Raw genomic sequence first — 19619 nt, forward strand, 5'->3', positions numbered from 1 at the left:
AACTTAGTATATCGGATTTTCAACGGATAGAAAACCTCCACGCATAAAATGCTCAATATAGGTTCATATTTTGGTAATTATTGTTCCACAAACATCACAGAAGGGACAAGAGAAAACTCTCTCATATCAATGAGTGCTCCCCGAGCTCAGTGATATGGGACCGAGTCCGAACGGAGTGCCTTAGACACCACTTGTAGTCAAATTTTATATGGCTGAAATACTCAGGAAATATCGCCAACATTACACTGGCCTTGGAATCGAACCGCAGACCTTCTGAGTACATGACGGGTGTGCAAACCACTGCACCACGATGGCATATTTTGGTATATTCCCAATATGACGTTTTTAGGAACATTTTTAGACCGAATTAACTATAATTTGGCATTCATTTCATTTCAATTGCGGACATAGGTCTATGTTTTGGTATAGCCCCCATATAACGGTACTTCTCGATTATCGGTATTTTGAGGATATTAGCTACAATTTTTAACCGAACTAGCTGTAATTTGTCGATTGAGATTCTCAAGTTGTCCCCCAAAAGCCGTTATGTTCTGATATAGCCTCCATACAACGATACCTCCAGATTTTCTGTATTTTAGCTACAATTTTTAACCGATATTTGATATTTGAGGTTCCCAGTAGTCACAAAACATCTCCACCAAAAATCGTGACCATAGATTGGTATATCCCCCATATAACGATTTTCTGCAAATTGGGGATTTTAGCTACATTTTTCGATCGAAAATCGTGTAAATAACCACTTGAGGTTCACAGTGGTCACAAAATATCTCCTCCAAAATTGTCAATTTTTTGGTATAGCCATCATATAACGGTACCCCCCAATTTTCGGCATTTTGCGTATTTTGTCAACATTTTCGGACCGCACTAACTGTAATTTAAAATTTGAGGTAACTAATGGTCACAAAACATCTCCACCAAAAATTGGCAAAAATAGGACCATGTTTTGGTATTACCCCCATGTAACGATCCCTCCCGATTTTTGTTATTTTGAGGGTTCAATCTAAAATTGTTAACCGAACTACCCTTAATTTGCCATTAGAGGTTCCTAGCGGTGACAACACCTCACCACTGATATGTTATAGTACGGCCCTATATAACGGTACCTCCCGATTTTAGGTATTTTGAGAATTTTAACTTCTTTTTGACGGAACAACTTGCTGTGCTACAGCTGAGGTTCCCAGTGGCCACAAAACATCTCCACCTAAAATTGTCAACATATGTTATTCGATGGTTTGTTAAAGCTCTCGTATAACAGTGCCTTCCTTACGATCAAAACACCTCTCCACTGAATCTTGTCAATATACTTCCCCATTTAAGCATTTTGAGAATTTTAGCTACTTTTTGACCGAACTGTATGTTTTTGACATTTGGGGTTCGCAATGTTCACAAAACTTCACCACCAACAATTGTTAACATATGTAGGTCCATGTGCTGGTATAGCGCCTATTTAAGGGTAGCCCCCGATTTTATTTGTTTTGACCGAATAACCTGTAATTTAAGATTCGCTGTTCCCAGTGATCCATCACAAAACTTCTCCACCAAAAATTGCCAACATAGGTCCATGTTTTGTTATAGCCCCCATATGACGGTACCTCCCGATTTACGGTATTTTGAGTGACATGAGGCTCTCAGTATTCATAAAATTTCTTCCGAGAAAATGATACAATTATGAACTGAACTAGCCGTAATTTGTCATTTAAGGTTCCTTGCGGTCCCAACACCTCTCCACTGAAATTTGTCAATATAATTCCAATTAATTTCGATGTTCCCAGTGATCACAAAACTTCTCCACCAAAAATTGTCAACATACGTCGGAGTTATGTGAGGTTGCCAAGGAAAAACTTCTCATTGAACTTTTTTCTTTGCTTACCTTATGTATATATATATACAACAACAATGGGATTAAGCTAGACTGAGGCTAATCGACAAATTATTTTCTAGTTTTCCTTATGTATATATATATATATACAACAACAATGGGATTAAGCTAGACTATTTTGAAAAAAAAACAACATTGCAAACGCTATCCCAAAAAAAAGCCACAATGTTTAAAAAAATACAAAATAATTTAAAAAAAATAGGTTTCAGTGTTTTATTTATAAATGCACTTAAAACTAGAAAATATTTTGTCGCTTAGCCTCAATAAGTATATTCTTCCTCATGATGGAATCTCTCAAATAAAACGCTTGTATTTAAATTAAAAATTGTGGCAAAATTAAACGGCAAACGTTTTATTTGTGAGATTCCATCATGAGGAAGAATATACTTATTGAGGCTAAGCGACAAATTATTTTCTAGTTTTAAGTACATTTATAAATAAAACACTGAAACTTAATTATTTTTTATTTACATGTTAACGTTTAAGTAGTGGTGCGTATGATTATTATTATCTAGAAAAATCATATTAATTATCATACTCACCATAGGTTTTAAATTACAAGATATCTGAAGGCATTTACAATGTAGAATGTAGATGTAAAGTGAGCATTACAAGTGATTTCAGGGCACAGAGATGAAAAAAATCGGGAAAATAACATGATTGTGATATCCTAATGAAAAAAAGCAAATGTCTTTTTTTTCATAGTACTTTCGAAAAAATGATCAGAAAATCATTTCGCGAAAGGGTAGACAAATATTGGTTCTGTATTCGATACGGAATCATAGAATCATCGACTGAAAATCGCTACAAAATCCAATGACATGTAATGTCTGTTCATAATATATACAAATGTGAGAGTCAATTTTTCACTGCAAATCTGAACTCACAAAATTGTACACCTGTGGACAAGTGACATGCGACTGTTTTAATTTCACAAATGTTGGACATCTCCACATTATTTGCGAAAGTAGACAGCAATCATAGAAACATATCTGTATTTTCTCTTTCTGTTTTTTTTTTTTTTTTCAAGCACTTGTTAAACAAATGACAAATGCTCCTTATACGTTTCAACAGATGTATACAACTGCTGCTGTGAAATTCTAATTTTAAATATGACTGCAACTGCAAATGTAAGAATATCTCTATCTGTAAATCTTTTTAGCATTTGATGTTGTTCTTCTTTATAAACGGCAGCAGCAGCAACTTATTTTACCATAAGGCGAGAGGATGAGAGAGGGCTCCTGTCATTTGTCCTAGCTATGACAGTCACATAAAGATGTACAGGTTTTTGGTTACAATCTCATATGCTTTGTAGGTATTTCTACTCTATTAACAGACTCATAAACACTCGTATTTAATATCCTGTCTGTTTGTGTGTGTGTTTGTGTGTTTATGTATTCAACATGATTACATATCCTTATCATGAAAATGACATCTCTTTGCTCTGGCATTTGTATTTCGAATATGCATTACGACATATTCATTTTCAGTTAGGTTTAGAATAGAGCAGAGCAGATACTGTACGCAAATACCTTCTCAGCACAAAAAAGGAAAGAAGCTGCATGCAGAGCAATGCTAAAGCCCCGTACTTAGAAATGTAATATACAAATTTAGTGCAGCAGTAGGAGGATGACAAAGATTTCACAAAATGACTTATCTACAAAGTGAAGTCAGATCATATTAAATGCAAATGCAATAGAATCCTCATCAAATGAAAATAGATTGCAATGAAATATATGTGTGTTTGTGAAAAGGGGAGGGAGAGAAGATGTGCAATATAAAACCACCTAAAGTGCATAGCAATTGGTTTTATTAAGAGATATGTATTTTTCCTTTTGTACTTATAATTAGTTTATTTAGTGCATCTGAGAGCAATGTTAAATGCCAATTCCTACAACAAATGTATCTATTGAGCACACAATATTTTTTTAAAGCTTATTTATAAAGCGATTTCAAATCAATAATACTGTCCAGGGATAAATCATTCCACTCAATTCTGTAGTTTTCGTAGAACACTATATGTAAATGTCGAAAATTGTACGTTTTGTAATTTGGATTATCCATAGATAATTTGGCCTCGGTCTCAGCGGAAACAAGTAACCCCTTGAAACCACGAAAGGACCGACCATTGGAGGAAGCCAATAAAATTGTTTGATAGAGGCAGAACTTAACTAGCTGTGCAAGTCGGTTGGACATAGGTACGCCATGGAACCCTCTTCCATTTCTATAAGAGAGTGCATACTAAGCATATGAAGGAAGAAAATATTTTTTACTAATATCACGGCGTTAAATGGGGATTTTTAAAGAAAATATTTTCACCAAATATCGCAGCTTCAAATATGGATTTTTAAGAAAAATGTTTCACCAAATATCACAGCTTTAAACGTGGATTTTTAAAGAAAATATTTTCAGCAAATATCACAGCTTTAAACGTGGATTTTTAAAAACATATTTCCAGCAAATATCACAGCTTCAAAAGTGAATTTTTAAAGAAAATATCACAGCTTTAAACGAGGATTTTTAAAGAAAATATTTTCAGCAAATATCACAGCTTTAAACGTGGAGTTTTAAAGAAAATATTTTCAGCAAATATCACAGCTTTAAACGTGGAGTTTTAAAGAAAATATTTTCAGCAAATATCCCAGCTTTAAACGTGGATTTTTAAAGAAAATATCCCAGCTTTAAACGTGGATTTTTAAAGAAAATATTTTCAGAAAATATCCCAGCTTTAAACGTGGATTTTTAAAGAAAATATTTTCAGAAAATATCCCAGCTTTAAACGTGGATTTTTAAAGAAAATATTTTCAGAAAATATCCCAACTTTAAAATGTGGATTTTTAAAGAAAATATTTTCAGAAAATATCCCAGCTTTAAACGTGGATTTTTAAAGAAAATATTTTCAAAAAATATCCCAGCTTTTAACTTGGATTTTTAAAGAAAATATTTTCAGAAAATATCCCAGCTTTAAACGTGGATTTTTAAAGAAAATATTTTCAGAAAATATCCCAGCTTTAAACGTGGATTTTTAAAGAAAATATTTTCAGCAAATATAGCAGTTTTAAACGTGGATTTTTAAAGAAAATATTTTCAGCAAATATAACAGCTTTAAACGAGGATTTTTAAAGAAAATGTTTTCAGCAAATATAGCAGCTTTAAACGTGGATTTTTAAAGAAAATGTTTTCAGCAAATATAGCAGCTTTAAACGTGGATTTTTAAAGAAAATATTTTCAGCAAATATAGCAGCTTTAAACGTGGATTTTTAAAGAAAATATTTTCAGCAAATATAACAGCTTTAAACGTGGATTTTTAAAGAAAATATTTTCAGCAAATCTAACAGCTTTAAACGTGGATTTTTAAAGAAAATATTTTCAGCAAATATAACAGCTTTAAACGTGGATTTTTAAAGAAAATATTTTCAGCAAATATAACAGCTTTAAACGTGGATTTTTAAAGAAAATATTTTCAGCAAATCTAACAGCTTTAAACGTGGATTTTTAAAGAAAATATTTTCAGCAAATATAACAGCTTTAAACGTGGATTTTTAAAGAAAATATTTTCAGCAAATATAACAGCTTTAAACGTGGATTTTTAAAGAAAATATTTTCAGCAAATATAACAGCTTTAAACGTGGATTTTTAAAGAAAATATTTTCAGCAAATATAACAGCTTTAAACGTGGATTTTTAAAGAAAATATTTTCAGCAAATATAACAGCTTTAAACGTGGATTTTTAAAGAAAATATTTTCAGCAAATATAACAGCTTTAAACGTGGATTTTTAAAGAAAATATTTTCAGCAAATATAACAGCTTTAAACGTGGATTTTTAAAGAAAATATTTTCAGCAAATATAACAGCTTTAAACGTGGATTTTTAAAGAAAATATTTTCAGCAAATATAACCGCTTTAAACGTGGATTTTTAAAGAAAATATTTTCAGCAAATATAACAGCTTTAAACGTGGATTTTTAAAGAAAATATTTTCAGCAAATATAACAGCTTTAAAAATATTTTCAGCAAATATAACAGCTTTAAACGTGGATTTTTAAAGAAAATATTTTCAGCAAATATAACAGCTTTAAAAATATTTTCAGCAAATATAACAGCTTTAAACGTGGATTTTTAAAGAAAATATGTTCAGCAAATATAACAGCTTTAAACGTGGATTTTTAAAGAAAATATTTTCAGCAAATATAACAGCTTTAAACGTGGATTTTTAAAAAAATATTTTCAGCAAATATAACAGCTTTAAACGTGGATTTTTAAAGAAAATATTTTCAGCAAATATAACAGCTTTAAACGTGGATTTTTAAAGAAAATATTTTCAGCAAATATAACAGCTTTAAACGTGGATTTTTAAAGAAAATATTTTCAGCAAATATAACAGCTTTAAACGTGGATTTTTAAAGAAAATATTTTCAGCAAATATAACAGCTTTAAACGTGGATTTTTAAAGAAAATATTTTCAGCAAATATAACAGCTTTAAACGTGGATTTTTAAAGAAAATATTTTCAGCAAATATAACAGCTTTAAACGTGGATTTTTAAAGAAAATATTTTCAGCAAATATAACAGCTTTAAACGTGGATTTTTAAAGAAAATATTTTCAGCAAATATAACAGCTTTAAACGTGGATTTTTAAAGAAAATATTTTCAGCAAATATAACAGCTTTAAACGTGGATTTTTAAAGAAAATATTTTCAGCAAATATAACAGCTTTAAACGTGGATTTTTAAAAAAAATATTTTCAGCAAATATAACAGCTTTAAACGTGGATTTTTAAAGAAAATATTTTCAGCAAATATAACAGCTTTAAACGTGGATTTTTAAAGAAAATATTTTCAGCAAATATAACAGCTTTAAACGTGGATTTTTAAAGAAAATATTTTCAGCAAATATAACAGCTTTAAACGTGGATTTTTAAAGAAAATATTTTTAGCAAATATAACAGCTTTAAACGTGGATTTTTAAAGAAAATATTTTTAGCAAATATAACAGCTTTAAACGTGGATTTTTAAAGAAAATATTTTTAGCAAATATAACAGCTTTAAACGTGGATTTTTAAAGAAAATATTTTCAGCAAATATAACCGCTTTAAACGTGGATTTTTAAAGAAAATATTTTCAGCAAATATAACAGCTTTAAAAATATTTTCAGCAAATATAACAGCTTTAAATGTGGATTTTTAAAGAAAATATTTTCAGCAAATATAACAGCTTTAAACGTGGATTTTTAAAGAAAATATTTTCAGAAAATATCCCAGCTTTAAACGTGGATTTTTAAAGAAAATATTTTCAGAAAATATCCCAGCTTTAAACGTGGATTTTTAAAGAAAATATTTTCAGAAAATATCCCAGCTTTAAACGTGGATTTTTAAAGAAAATATTTTCAGAAAATATCCCAGCTTTAAACGTGGATTTTTAAAGAAAATATTTTCAGAAAATATCCCAGCTTTAAACGTGGATTTTTAAAGAAAATATTTTCAGAAAATATCCCAGCTTTAAACGTGGATTTTTTAAGCAAATATTTGTAGCAAATATCACATCTTTAAACGTGGATTTATAAGGAAATATTTTCAGCAAATATCCCAGCTTTAAACGTGGATTTTTAAAGAAAATATTTTCGGCAAATATCACAGATTTAAACGTGGATTTTTAAAGAAAATATTTTAAACAAATATCGCAGATTTAACGTGGATTTTTAAGAAAATATTTTCAGAAAATATCCCAGCTTTAAACGTGGATTTTTAAAGAAAATATTTTCAGAAAATATCCCAGCTTTAAACGTGGATTTTTAAAGAAAATATTTTCAGAAAATATCCCAGCTTTAAACGTGGATTTTTAAAGAAAATATTTTCAGAAAATATCCCAGCTTTAAACGTGGATTTTTAAAGAAAATATTTTCAGAAAATATCCCAGCTTTAAACGTGGATTTTTAAAGAAAATATTTTCAGAAAATATCCCAGCTTTAAACGTGGATATTTAAAGAAAATATTTTCAGAAAATATCCCAGCTTTAAACGTGGATTTTTAAAGAAAATATTTTCAGAAAATATCCCAGCTTTAAACGTGGATTTTTAAAGAAAATATTTTCAGAAAATATCCCAGCTTTAAACGTGGATTTTTAAAGAAAATATTTTCAGAAAATATCCCAGCTTTAAACGTGGATTTTTAAAGAAAATATTTTCAGAAAATATCCCAGCTTTAAACGTGGATTTTTAAAGAAAATATTTTCAGAAAATATCCCAGCTTTAAACGTGGATTTTTAAAGAAAATATTTTCAGAAAATATCCCAGCTTTAAACGTGGATTTTTAAAGAAAATATTTTCAGCAAATATCACAGCTTTAAACGTGGAGTTTTAAAGAAAATATTTTCAGAAAATATCCCAGCTTTAAACGTGGATTTTTAAAGAAAATATTTTCAGAAAATATCCCAGCTTTAAACGTGGATTTTTAAAGAAAATATTTTCAGAAAATATCCCAGCTTTAAACGTGGATTTTTAAAGAAAATATTTTCAGAAAATATCCCAGCTTTAAACGTGGATTTTTAAAGAAAATATTTTCAGAAAATATCCCAGCTTTAAACGTGGATTTTTAAAGAAAATATTTTCAGAAAATATCCCAGCTTTAAACGTGGATTTTTAAAGAAAATATTTTCAGAAAATATCCCAGCTTTAAACGTGGATTTTTAAAGAAAATATTTTCAGAAAATATCCCAGCTTTAAACGTGGATTTTTAAAGAAAATATTTTCAGAAAATATCCCAGCTTTAAACGTGGATTTTTAAAGAAAATATTTTCAGAAAATATCCCAGCTTTAAACGTGGATTTTTAAAGAAAATATTTTCAGAAAATATCCCAGCTTTAAACGTGGATTTTTAAAGAAAATATTTTCAGAAAATATCCCAGCTTTAAACGTGGATTTTTAAAGAAAATATTTTCCATCTTTGTGTTTATTTCAGCTTGAGTCCATATTTTGTTGTAATTCAATTGTTTGAATAACAACAAAATATTTTAAAGTGGATATGAAATTGATTAGTTGCGGGCGAAGGGTAGGGAATACTATAGTTTCAGTTGTCACCAAACAACTTCATCAGTTCCCTTTTTTCGCCGACTCTGTATCGATAAAAAGGTCAATAAAGCCATCTAGCAAATTAAATAAAATGAGAAATTTGCTGTATGGCCCTAAAGCTGTTTACCCTACAATTTGAGTCGAACTAAAGAATTTCATATCCACCACTGTTTTTATGTCGTCTTTGCTTCGCAAAGAATACGAACATAGGAATGTTGCTTCAATAAGCGGGGGTAAAAACAACAAGAAAGTTGTTTTTGCATTACACATTGGTCAACAAGGCCGTGCTGATGCCTATTATTGTTGTTGGCGTTTTTTATTGTTGGACTGCAGAATTTTACATCTTTGTGTTTATTTCAGCTTGAGTCCATATTTTGTTGTAATTCAATTGTTTGAATAACAACAAAATAATTTAAAGTGGATATGAAATTGATTAGTTACGATACAGATAAAGCCACTTTTATTTTAAAGAAAGTGGACACTGACCTCCCCGTGGTGTCACCTGGGAAACTGCCTTTAACACCCGTTAAAGGTAGTGAACTAACATGTGCCGCGCGTTCACCCATAAGAACGTTAAAAACTTGGGTTTGGGCGTCGGGTTAGTAACCCTCCCCTAGAAAAAACAACCTACTATGAAAAAACGAAAGAAAAGAAAAACAAACCCCTCTAAAGTTGACGAACCCCGCAAACGTTTTAAGGACCATGATCTGCGAATCTGCACCTGGAATGTTCGCACTCTTTATAGAGAAGGTGCAGTCTTCGCATTGGCAGACGTACTTGAAAAGTACAAGGCCGATATTACTGCCATACAGGAAATACGATGGATTGGGAAAGGCGTCACAACAACACCTAAAGGTGACGCACTGTATTATAGCTGCCATGACGTAAAGCATGAGTTTGGTTGCGGATTTGTAGTTAGTCGGAGACTAAAACATCTGGTATCCAGCTTCACTCCAGTGAATGAAAGACTTGCTGCAATTCGAATAAAAGCTAAATTCTTCAACATCAGCTTTATTTGCGCTCATGCTCCCACTGAAGAAAAGGACGAACAGACCAAAGATATATTTTACGAGCGCTTAGAAGAAACATATAACAGTTGCCCTGCCCATGACATTAAAATCATTCTAGGCGATTTTAATGCCAAAATTGGAAAGGAGAATATCTTTGGCCCAACAGTCGGGAAATTCAGCCTCCACAGTGAAACATCTGACAATGGTATGAGGCTGATAGACTTTGCAGCTGCAAAAAACATGGTAGTTAGCAGTACCAGATTTAATCATCTCGATATTCAAAAGGGCACCTGGCTGTCTCCAGATCAGAAAACAAGAAATCAAATTGATCATGTTGTGATAGATGGAAGACATTCATCGAGCGTGTTGGATGTACGATCGTTCCGAGGCGCAAACATTGATTCGGACCACTACCTTGTTGCAGCAAAGGTACGCACCCGCTTAAACGTAGCAAACAAAGTACGAACAGACACAACACGAAAGTTAGACATCGGTAAGCTGCAATCACAACAGATAGCCACAGCATATTCCACTCAACTAGCCCAATTGCTTAATCAAAGCACTCCTCATCCCGATAACATATCAGCGCAATGGCAAAGCATTGCCCACTCCATGCAAACAACCGCAAAATCCATACTTGGATACCAGAGGCCTCCACCAAGGAATCCATGGTATGATCAGGAGTGTCGTGCTGCCACCGAAGAGAAAAATGCGGCATATAGGGCTACTTTACAATCCGTAGCAACGCGTAGCGCACGAGAGAGATACAGGGAGAAAAGGAGAGAGGAGAAACGTCTTTTCCGCAGGAAAAAGAGAGAGATGGAAAAGCGGGAGTGTGAAAAAATCGAGATGTACAGGAGCCAGAATGAAGTCCGAAAATTCTACCAAAGAGTCAAGCATCAAACAGATGGCTTTGGTACAGGCACATCCTCCAGTAGAGACCAGCAAGGTAATCTTGTAACAGATACAGTAGGTCAACGAAATAATTGGACCATACCAATGTGGCTTTAGACCTGGCAAGTCCACCATTGACCAGATATTTACCCTGCGGCAAATCCTAGAGAAGACCCAAGAGATGTAGATCGACACATTTCACCTTTTTGTGGATTATAAAGCAGCATTCGACAGTCCTCTCCGATCAAATGTATTCCACACAGCCTTTCGTGTGACCTATTCAACATTTTGCTGGAAAAGGTAATACGAGATGCAAATGTCAAAAGAAATGGCACAATTTACACCAATAGCCACCACGTTACGTGCCTATGCTGATGACATAGACATCATGGGACGATCAGTAAAGGAAGTAACTGATCCCTTTAGGAAGGTCGAAGCAGAATCTGCGAAAGTGGGTCTGGCGGTAAACGGCGAAAAGACCAAATTGATGGTGTCGACGCGCAAAGCGTCCATAGAGCTCGGACCAACTGTGGAAGTTGGTACCTATAATTTTGAGGTAGTTAAAGACTTCGTCTACCTCGGCACTGCCATAAACACAACAAACAACATCAGTTGTGAAATAAGGTGAAGAACTGTATTGGCCAACAGATGCTACTTTGGCTTAAGTAAGCCTTTAAAAACAAAGCCACAACTCGTCAAAAAAAACAACACTATACAAAACGCTGATACTACCCGTGCTAATGTATGGCTCCGAAGCATGGGTACTTGCGTAAGCAGATAAGGCAGTGCTTGGTGTGTTTGAGAGGAAAATTCTTCGAAAGATCTACCGGCCGATTTGCGTTGACGGTGAATATCGACGTCGTATGAACCACGAGCTATATGAGCTATACAAAAACATGAATATAGTTAAACGTATCGAGATGCAACGATTGTGTTGGCTAGGCCATATCATAAGTATGAGCGATGATGAACCCGCTAAAAAGCCGTATAAATTCGAGCCGCATGGCGGTGCACGCAGAGTTGGCAGCCCAAAGAATAGATGGCGCAAACAAGTGGATGAAGAGATGACAAGGCGTGGTATTCCAGAAAGCGAAGCACTAGACAGAGACGATTAGAGATCTTTTCTTAGTTCGGTCTATGGAACAATTATTCTGTAATGGGCCAACTAAGTAAGTAAGGAAGGCATGAAAAGTCCGACTTGGCCGAATTTTTCGACTTTTTTGTTTTCCTTGTATAGTCATAATAGCCTAAGTGTGAGTCTCATCTTGAGACCCAAGAGAACCTTTGCTTTATATCTATCAAACGTTGTAACTTAAAACAGGTCACAAGCCCAACGATTGTCTCAAATCAGTGTGCTTTTGCACACCTCGAATCTGTAACAACAATCATATTAGTGTCATCGTTAACATGTTATGAGAAAAGAAAGTCACACCGGAAGTTCAATAAAAATACCACCTCAAAGAAAATTTATCTTAGGATGATGTAGGAAGTGGAAAAGTGAGCACGCACTTTGAACACAATTTTAATTTAATTTGAAGGGTCAGATGGTAGTATAAAATTTAATAAGAAAAACAATTATCCTTATCATGCACATGCAACAATTGGCGTTTTTCAAGGGAGAATATAATCCACATAAAAAGCAAATTTAATAACACACGATTGTGTCGTAATTTGCATGATCTCACTGTGACCTATTTAACAAGGTACTAGTAGTATATAAGAAGATTAATATGAAATGGGCTTGGTATTTCGCATATCTAGATGAAAGTGAAATTATAGTGAAATGTGCGCAACAATTATTTTTCTGTTATTCATTCCATTAAATATGCGTAACTTTTAATTGTAAGGCACTCCTGTTTGCCTAACAATAGCTTTAGTCATGTGACCTTTGGCATTTTTTATTACACATCTTTTTACTACACATTCTAATTTCATAAATTATTAATATTACTCCGGACTATCCTATAAAGTTTTAAGAGTTCATGCGAAATGGTAAACATAAACAAAAATGATGCTTGACCCACCTCAAAACAATTTTTAATAACCTCAAAAATGTTGCAATTCCCCACTTTCGTGTACAGTTCTAATGAAAGAGAAATGACCATGTTCCAGTAATTATAAAAGTGAATTAGTTTCTACGTTTGTTAATTAACCCCAATTACACATGTCATTGTGCAATTTTGTGACATTTAGGAAGGATGACAATGTTCCATTACATTCAATATTCGTGAACACTAGGAGGTGGTAGGGATGGCATCACAAAGAAGGTGCAGTTTAGGCACTGGCGGGTGTAATTTTTTAAATACAACGTCGAATTACCGCATTACAGGAAGTATGCTGAGCATGAACATTAGTACAATAACACCCAAAGGTGACGCATTGTACTACAAAAACCGCATTTATGAGCGGTCATTAATTAAAGTACTTTTCAAAGCTTAAGGTCCTATGGATCAAAACATTGAGCTTTCCACATGTATCTGATCGACCAATTTATGTAAAATTAACAAAACTATGAGACTGGTGAAGAAACAACAATGTTGATTTATTATAGGAACTGCTTCGCATCACCATGGTACAAGACGAATGGATAATAACTTCTACAAACTGCAAATTGATAGCATAGGCTATATTGGTTACTCCAGCCACAAAAATGCTGGTGCCAACACCGTTCACCAATCCAAACGGGAGAGTACAATGTAAGCTTCTGTGTCCACATTTCCCAGCTCAGCTATACCTGATTGTTCCAAAAGCTGCAGATAGCCCTTGGAAAGATGACAATACAGCATCAAAGAACAGAAGAAAGAAATCCTTTGGCTTTAGATGTTAATAATTTTTTGTCAAAAAATACACGTTCTTGGCTCTGAATGTCCAACAAAAAATATATATTTTTAGGATACTCTAAATTACTTTTCAAAAAAATAAAGGCTACTCAAAAATATTTTACAAAAATCCACTTTTTAGCCGTCTAGGCTATTCGAAAATATATTTAAAAAACCCATGCTGTTAGCCTTTTAGGTTAGTCGAAAATATGTTTAAAAAATGCACCCTTTTTAACATTTAGGCTACTCGAAAATAGTTTAAACAAGTAAAAAAGCGTTAAGTTCGGCCGGGCCGAACTTTTCATACCCTCCACCATAGAATATTCTGAACTAAAATGGAATAATTAGTTTTAATTCCTGTCCCCAACTTTAAGTAGGTACGTTAAAATGTCAGATAATGTACATAAAATGTTTCATTCGGTAGGCCCTTTTTTATGGTGCCTATATCTAACTATGTATGTTGACAAATTTTGGTGGACTAGAAATTGGGAGGTACCGTTATATAGGGGTTATAATAAAACATGGACCTATGTTGACAGTTTTCGATGGGAGTCTTTAACGTCAAATAACTCCTAATTCGGTTAAAAATTGTAGCTAGAATCCTCAAAATACCGAAAATCGCTACATAACGTGGGAACTTCAAATGTCATTAACAGCTAGTTCGGAGGTATGTGGGCTATACGAAAATATGAACTTAAATGAACAATTTTTGTTGGCTTTTAAATTTCAAATTACAGAAAGTTCGCCCAAAAAAAAAAGCTAAGGTACGGAAAATCGGGAGGTTTGTTTTGGGGCTATACCAAAAGATGGACCTACGTTCGGTTAAACATTTTAAGTAAAATCCTCAAAGTACCGAAAATCGGGAAGTATCGTTACATTGGGGCTATGTTGAAAATTGTTGATGCAGATGTGTGGTGAACACTACAACCTTCAAATGTCGGTTAAAAATTGTAGCTAAAATTGCCAATTACTGAAAATTGGGAGGTACCGTTATATGAGAGCTATATCCGAACATGGACCTATGTTGACAATTTTTTAGGGAGAGGTGTTGTGACCACTAAGAACTTCAAATGTCGGTTTAATATTGTAGTTAAAATCATCAAATTACTGGAAATCGGGAGGTACTTTTATATGGGAGCTTTATCAATACATCGACGTTTCTTGACAATTTTTGGTGCAGAGGTGTGGCGACCACTAAGAATTTCAAATGTTCAAATTACATTCTCAAAATACCGAAAATCCGTTATATGGGGATACCGAAATCCGTTATACCGAGGTACCGTTATATGGGGGCTATACCAAAACGTGGACCGATATAGCCCATCATCGAACTTGACCTGCCAAAATGTCAGACAATTTTGGTGGAGAGGTGTGGTGACCACTAAGAACTTCAAATTTCAAATGTTCAAATTACAGCTAATTCGGTTAAATTTGTAGCTAAAAATCTCAAAATACCGAAAATCAGGTGGTACCGTTATATGGGGCTATACCAAAACATGTACCTATGTTCATAATTTTATCGAATATAAGTTTTTTGGACACTAAGAACCCTAAATATCCAATTATAGCTAATTCGGTCTAGAAATGCGACTTAAATCGTCCAAATACCTGAAATCGGGCGGTAACGTTATATGGGGGCTATTCCAAAACATTGATCCATGTCCACTAGTTTATAGCTAAATCGGTCTGAAAATGTAGCTAAAAACGTCAAAATACCGTAAATCGGGGGTAGCGTTATATGGATGCTATTCCAAATCGTGGACCTATGTCCACTAGTTTTGTTATATAAGTTTATTGACACTTAATAACCCTAAATGTCACATTATAGAAAAATCGGTCTGAAAATGTAGCTAAAAACGTCAAAATACCGTAAATCGGGGGGTACCGTTATATGGGGGCTATACCAAAACGTGGACCTATGTCCACAACTTTAGTTATATAAGTTTATTGACACTTAAGAACCCTAAATGTCAAATTATAGCTAAATCGGTTTGAAAATTTAGCTAAAAACGGCAAAATACCGTAAATCGGGGGTACCGTTATATGGGGGCTATACCAAAACGTGGACCTATGTCCACAACTTTTCTTATATAAGTTTACTGACACTTAAGAACCCTAAATGTCAAATTATAGCTACATCGGTCTGAAAATGTAGCTAAAAGCGTCAAAATACCGTAAATCGGGGTTACCGTTATATGGAGGTTATACCAAAACGTGGACCTATGTCCACAACTTTTGTTATATAAGTTTATTGACACTTATGAACCATAAATGTCAAATTATAGCTAAATCGGTCTGAAAATGAAGCTAAAAACGGCAAAATACCGTAAATCGGGGGGTACCGTTATATGGGGGCTATACCAAAACGTGGACCTAGGTCCACAAGTTTTGTTATATAAGTTTTTTGACACTTAAGAACCCAAAATGTCAAATTATACCTAAATCGGTCTGAAAATGTATCTAAAAACGGCAAAATACCGTAAATCGGGGGTACCGTTATATGGGGGCTATACCAAACGTGGACCTAGGTCCACAAGTTTTGTTATATAAGTTTGTTGCCATTTAAGAACCCTAAATGTCAAATTATAGCTAAATCGGTCTAAAAATGTAGCTAAAAACGTCAAAATACCGTAAATCGGGGGGTACCGTCATATGGGGGCTATACCAAAACGTGGACCGATATAGCCCATCATCGAACTGCCTGCAAACAAAATACGCATTTTCCCGAAATTTCAGCGTCCTATCTCCGTTTTTGTGGATGCTAGAGTGATTACCACAGACGGACGGACGGACGGACGTGCACAGATCGACTCAGAATTTTACCCTGATCAAGAATATATATACTTTATAGGGTCGCAAATGAGTATTTCAATGCGTTACAAACGGAAAAACAAACTTAATATACCCTCCATACTATGGTGGAGGGTATAAAAAAATCCACGCTTTTAACCTGTTAGGCCACACGAAAATATTTTTAAAAAATCCATTCTTTTAGGCTACTCGAAAATATAGCATTTCCAAATTAAATGAAACCTTTTCCAAATTGAATGAAACTTTTTCCAAATTGAATTAAACCTTTTCCAAATTAAATGAAACCTTTTCCAAATTAAATGAAACCTTTTCCAAATCAAATGAAAACTTTTCCAAATCAAATGAAACCTTTTCCAAATCAAATGAAACTTTTTCCAAATTGAATGAAACCTTTATTTTTATTAAAAGAAAAAAGCCAGAATATTTTGAAAAGAGAAAGAAATAAAAAATTATATGGGTTTTCACCGATTTTTTACTTAAATTCTAATCTTAAGTAATGACATAAAAGTGTACCTCCCTGCATGTTTTGCTTCCTTGAACTTAAACATTTCATAATTTTTAAAGTTATAGCGAAATAATCCTAAAGAGAAAATTTAGTTTTAAAAAATTCCTAATAACACTGTGAACAAAATGAAGGTGAAAATCTGGGGCAGAGATAATTCCTTTAGGGAATGAAAGGCCTTTTTGAGTATATTAAGAATCCCGAAGGACAGATCAGCCGTGAGTCGAAGTTCCGAGTTATGGCCTGATTAAGTTTCTGCTGAAGACCATGTAAGGCATCTGAAATTAACGTTATATCTTTGTTAATTGTTGTTTTAGGGTTTTCACCAAAAAATTAATCACGCCATAACTCGGAAGTTTGACTCACGGCGGATCTGTCCTTTAGGATTCTTAATATACTCACCAAGGGCTTTCATCCCCAATAAGAATTATCTCTGCATCAAGATTTCGGTTCACATTGTAATAACAGGGGCTAATTGTAGTACCTAATGAAGTGGTTCACGATTTGCTGCTTGGGGAATTCTCAATGGACATGGTCCTTACATAATTGGAGCAGTCGTGTTGATTGAGCCGTTCGATACTGTGCCCAATCACGTCAACGGTATTACGATCTATTGTCCGATCGCGTAGTACCACTTTGGCACACAATTTTATTCTTGAAAGTTTTTTTAGGATAATTTGTATGCAATAGCTTAATAAGTAAACGAATAAACATAATGATATTATTAAACCGGTGTAATTTTAAATTTTGAGTGCCATATTCAGCAATGTTGAACCCAAAAGTAAAGGTATTTTCAAAAATACGCGATCAGACAATAGATCGTAATATCGTTGACGTGATTGAGCATAGTAACCAACAGGTCAATAAACAGGACTGCTCCAATTATGTATTGAGTATGTATGTCCATTGAAAATTCCACAAGCAGAAAATCGTGAACCACTTCATAATGTAATACAATTAGCCCCTGTTATTATTAGCAACTTTTTAACCCTTAATTCTCTCTTTAGCATTATTTCGCTATAACCTTAAGTGATGCCCAACACTTATGAAATGTTTAAGTTCAAGGAAGCAAAGCATGCAGTGAGGTACACTTTTATGTCATTACTTAAGATTAGAATTTAAGTAAAAAATCGTTGAAAACCCATATAATTTTTTATTTCTTTCTCTTTTCAACATATTCTGGCTTTTTTCTTTTAATAAAAATAAAGGTTTCATTCAATTTGGAAAAGGTTTCATTTGATTTGGAAAAGGTTTCATTTGATTTGGAAAAGGTTTCATTTGATTTGGAAAAGGGTTCATTTAATTTGGAAAAGGTTTCATTTAATTTGGAAAAGGTTTCATTCAATTTGGAAAAAGTTTCATTCAATTTGGAAAAGGTTTCATTTAATTTGGAAATGCTATATTTAAAAAATCTATGCTTTTAACATTTTTGGCAAATCGAAAAGATTTAAAAAAAATTACCCTTTTAACCATTTAGACTAGCCAAAAATACTTTTCAAACAAGTAAGCCAAGGCTATAATCGGACGGGGCCGACCCTACACTTTTACTACTGGGAATAAGGTTTTCACAAATCAAAATTTCTTTATGAAAAAAAACTTATTGTAAGAAATCACTTTAAGGATTCTGGTACCGTATCACACCAAGTTTTAATAATAATACAATAATTTTTAGATTCACTTTGGCAGTTTTTACTTACTATTTGCTTGTTTTACTATTTATTTGTTTTACTTACTATTTGTATGTAAGTCAAGCTTAATCTCATATTTGTTGTTTTCAAATTTAAAAACAACAAGTTTAAAGTGGGGTGTAGTTAAAATTGATTACTTACTGCCATCCCCAAAAGTAATCAATTTTAACTACACCTTGTTGTTTTTAAATTTGAAAACAACAAATATGAGATTAAGCTTGACTTACATACAACAGGTAAATAATATAATAATTGTTTCACAAACATCTCAGAAGGGACAAGGCAGACTTATCTCATATCAGTGAGTGAGTGTACCCCGATTTATATTCGCTCAATGATACAGGACCCACGGCTTATCTCCGAGTCCGAACGGCGTGCCCTAAGACACCATTTGTAGAGAAGTTTTATATGACTGACATACTCAGAAAATGTCGCAAACCTTACTGAAGGATATTTTGCCACCGTTGAAAATTTGATTTTGCTGGCTGGGAAATCGTTTTGCAAAAAGTAGGCAAAGAGACCCATGCTGCAATGTATGTATAAAAATCCAATTGGACAATTAAAACGTTAGGGCACCATGTAATTTGCAATAATGCAAAAACTGGGAATAGGAGAATGTGGTTCTCTACACAAAACACATTATATATTAAGCAGTAAGCCCGTTATCTAGCAGACACGTGATTGCAATTTGCATCAGGAGGAAGATCAGTAGTTCAATTTCCATATGTAGTCTACTTTCCCGGCATATGCTCTCCAGGAAATAAAATATAGACCAAAAATGTTTTTTTGTATTGTTCATACAAAAATAATGGTCCATTTCACCAGCTGAAAAATGTCAGATCATCATTCAAAATTGTAAGCATCTTCTTCTACCAAAACTGTTACCTCCTGCAAACAAATAACTGGGTATATTAGGCTGTAACTCTGTAA

This window comes from Musca autumnalis, unplaced genomic scaffold, assembly GCF_047663935.1.
Source record: "Musca autumnalis isolate F117 unplaced genomic scaffold, ASM4766393v1 scaffold_1, whole genome shotgun sequence".
Classification (NCBI taxonomy): domain Eukaryota; kingdom Metazoa; phylum Arthropoda; class Insecta; order Diptera; family Muscidae; genus Musca; species Musca autumnalis.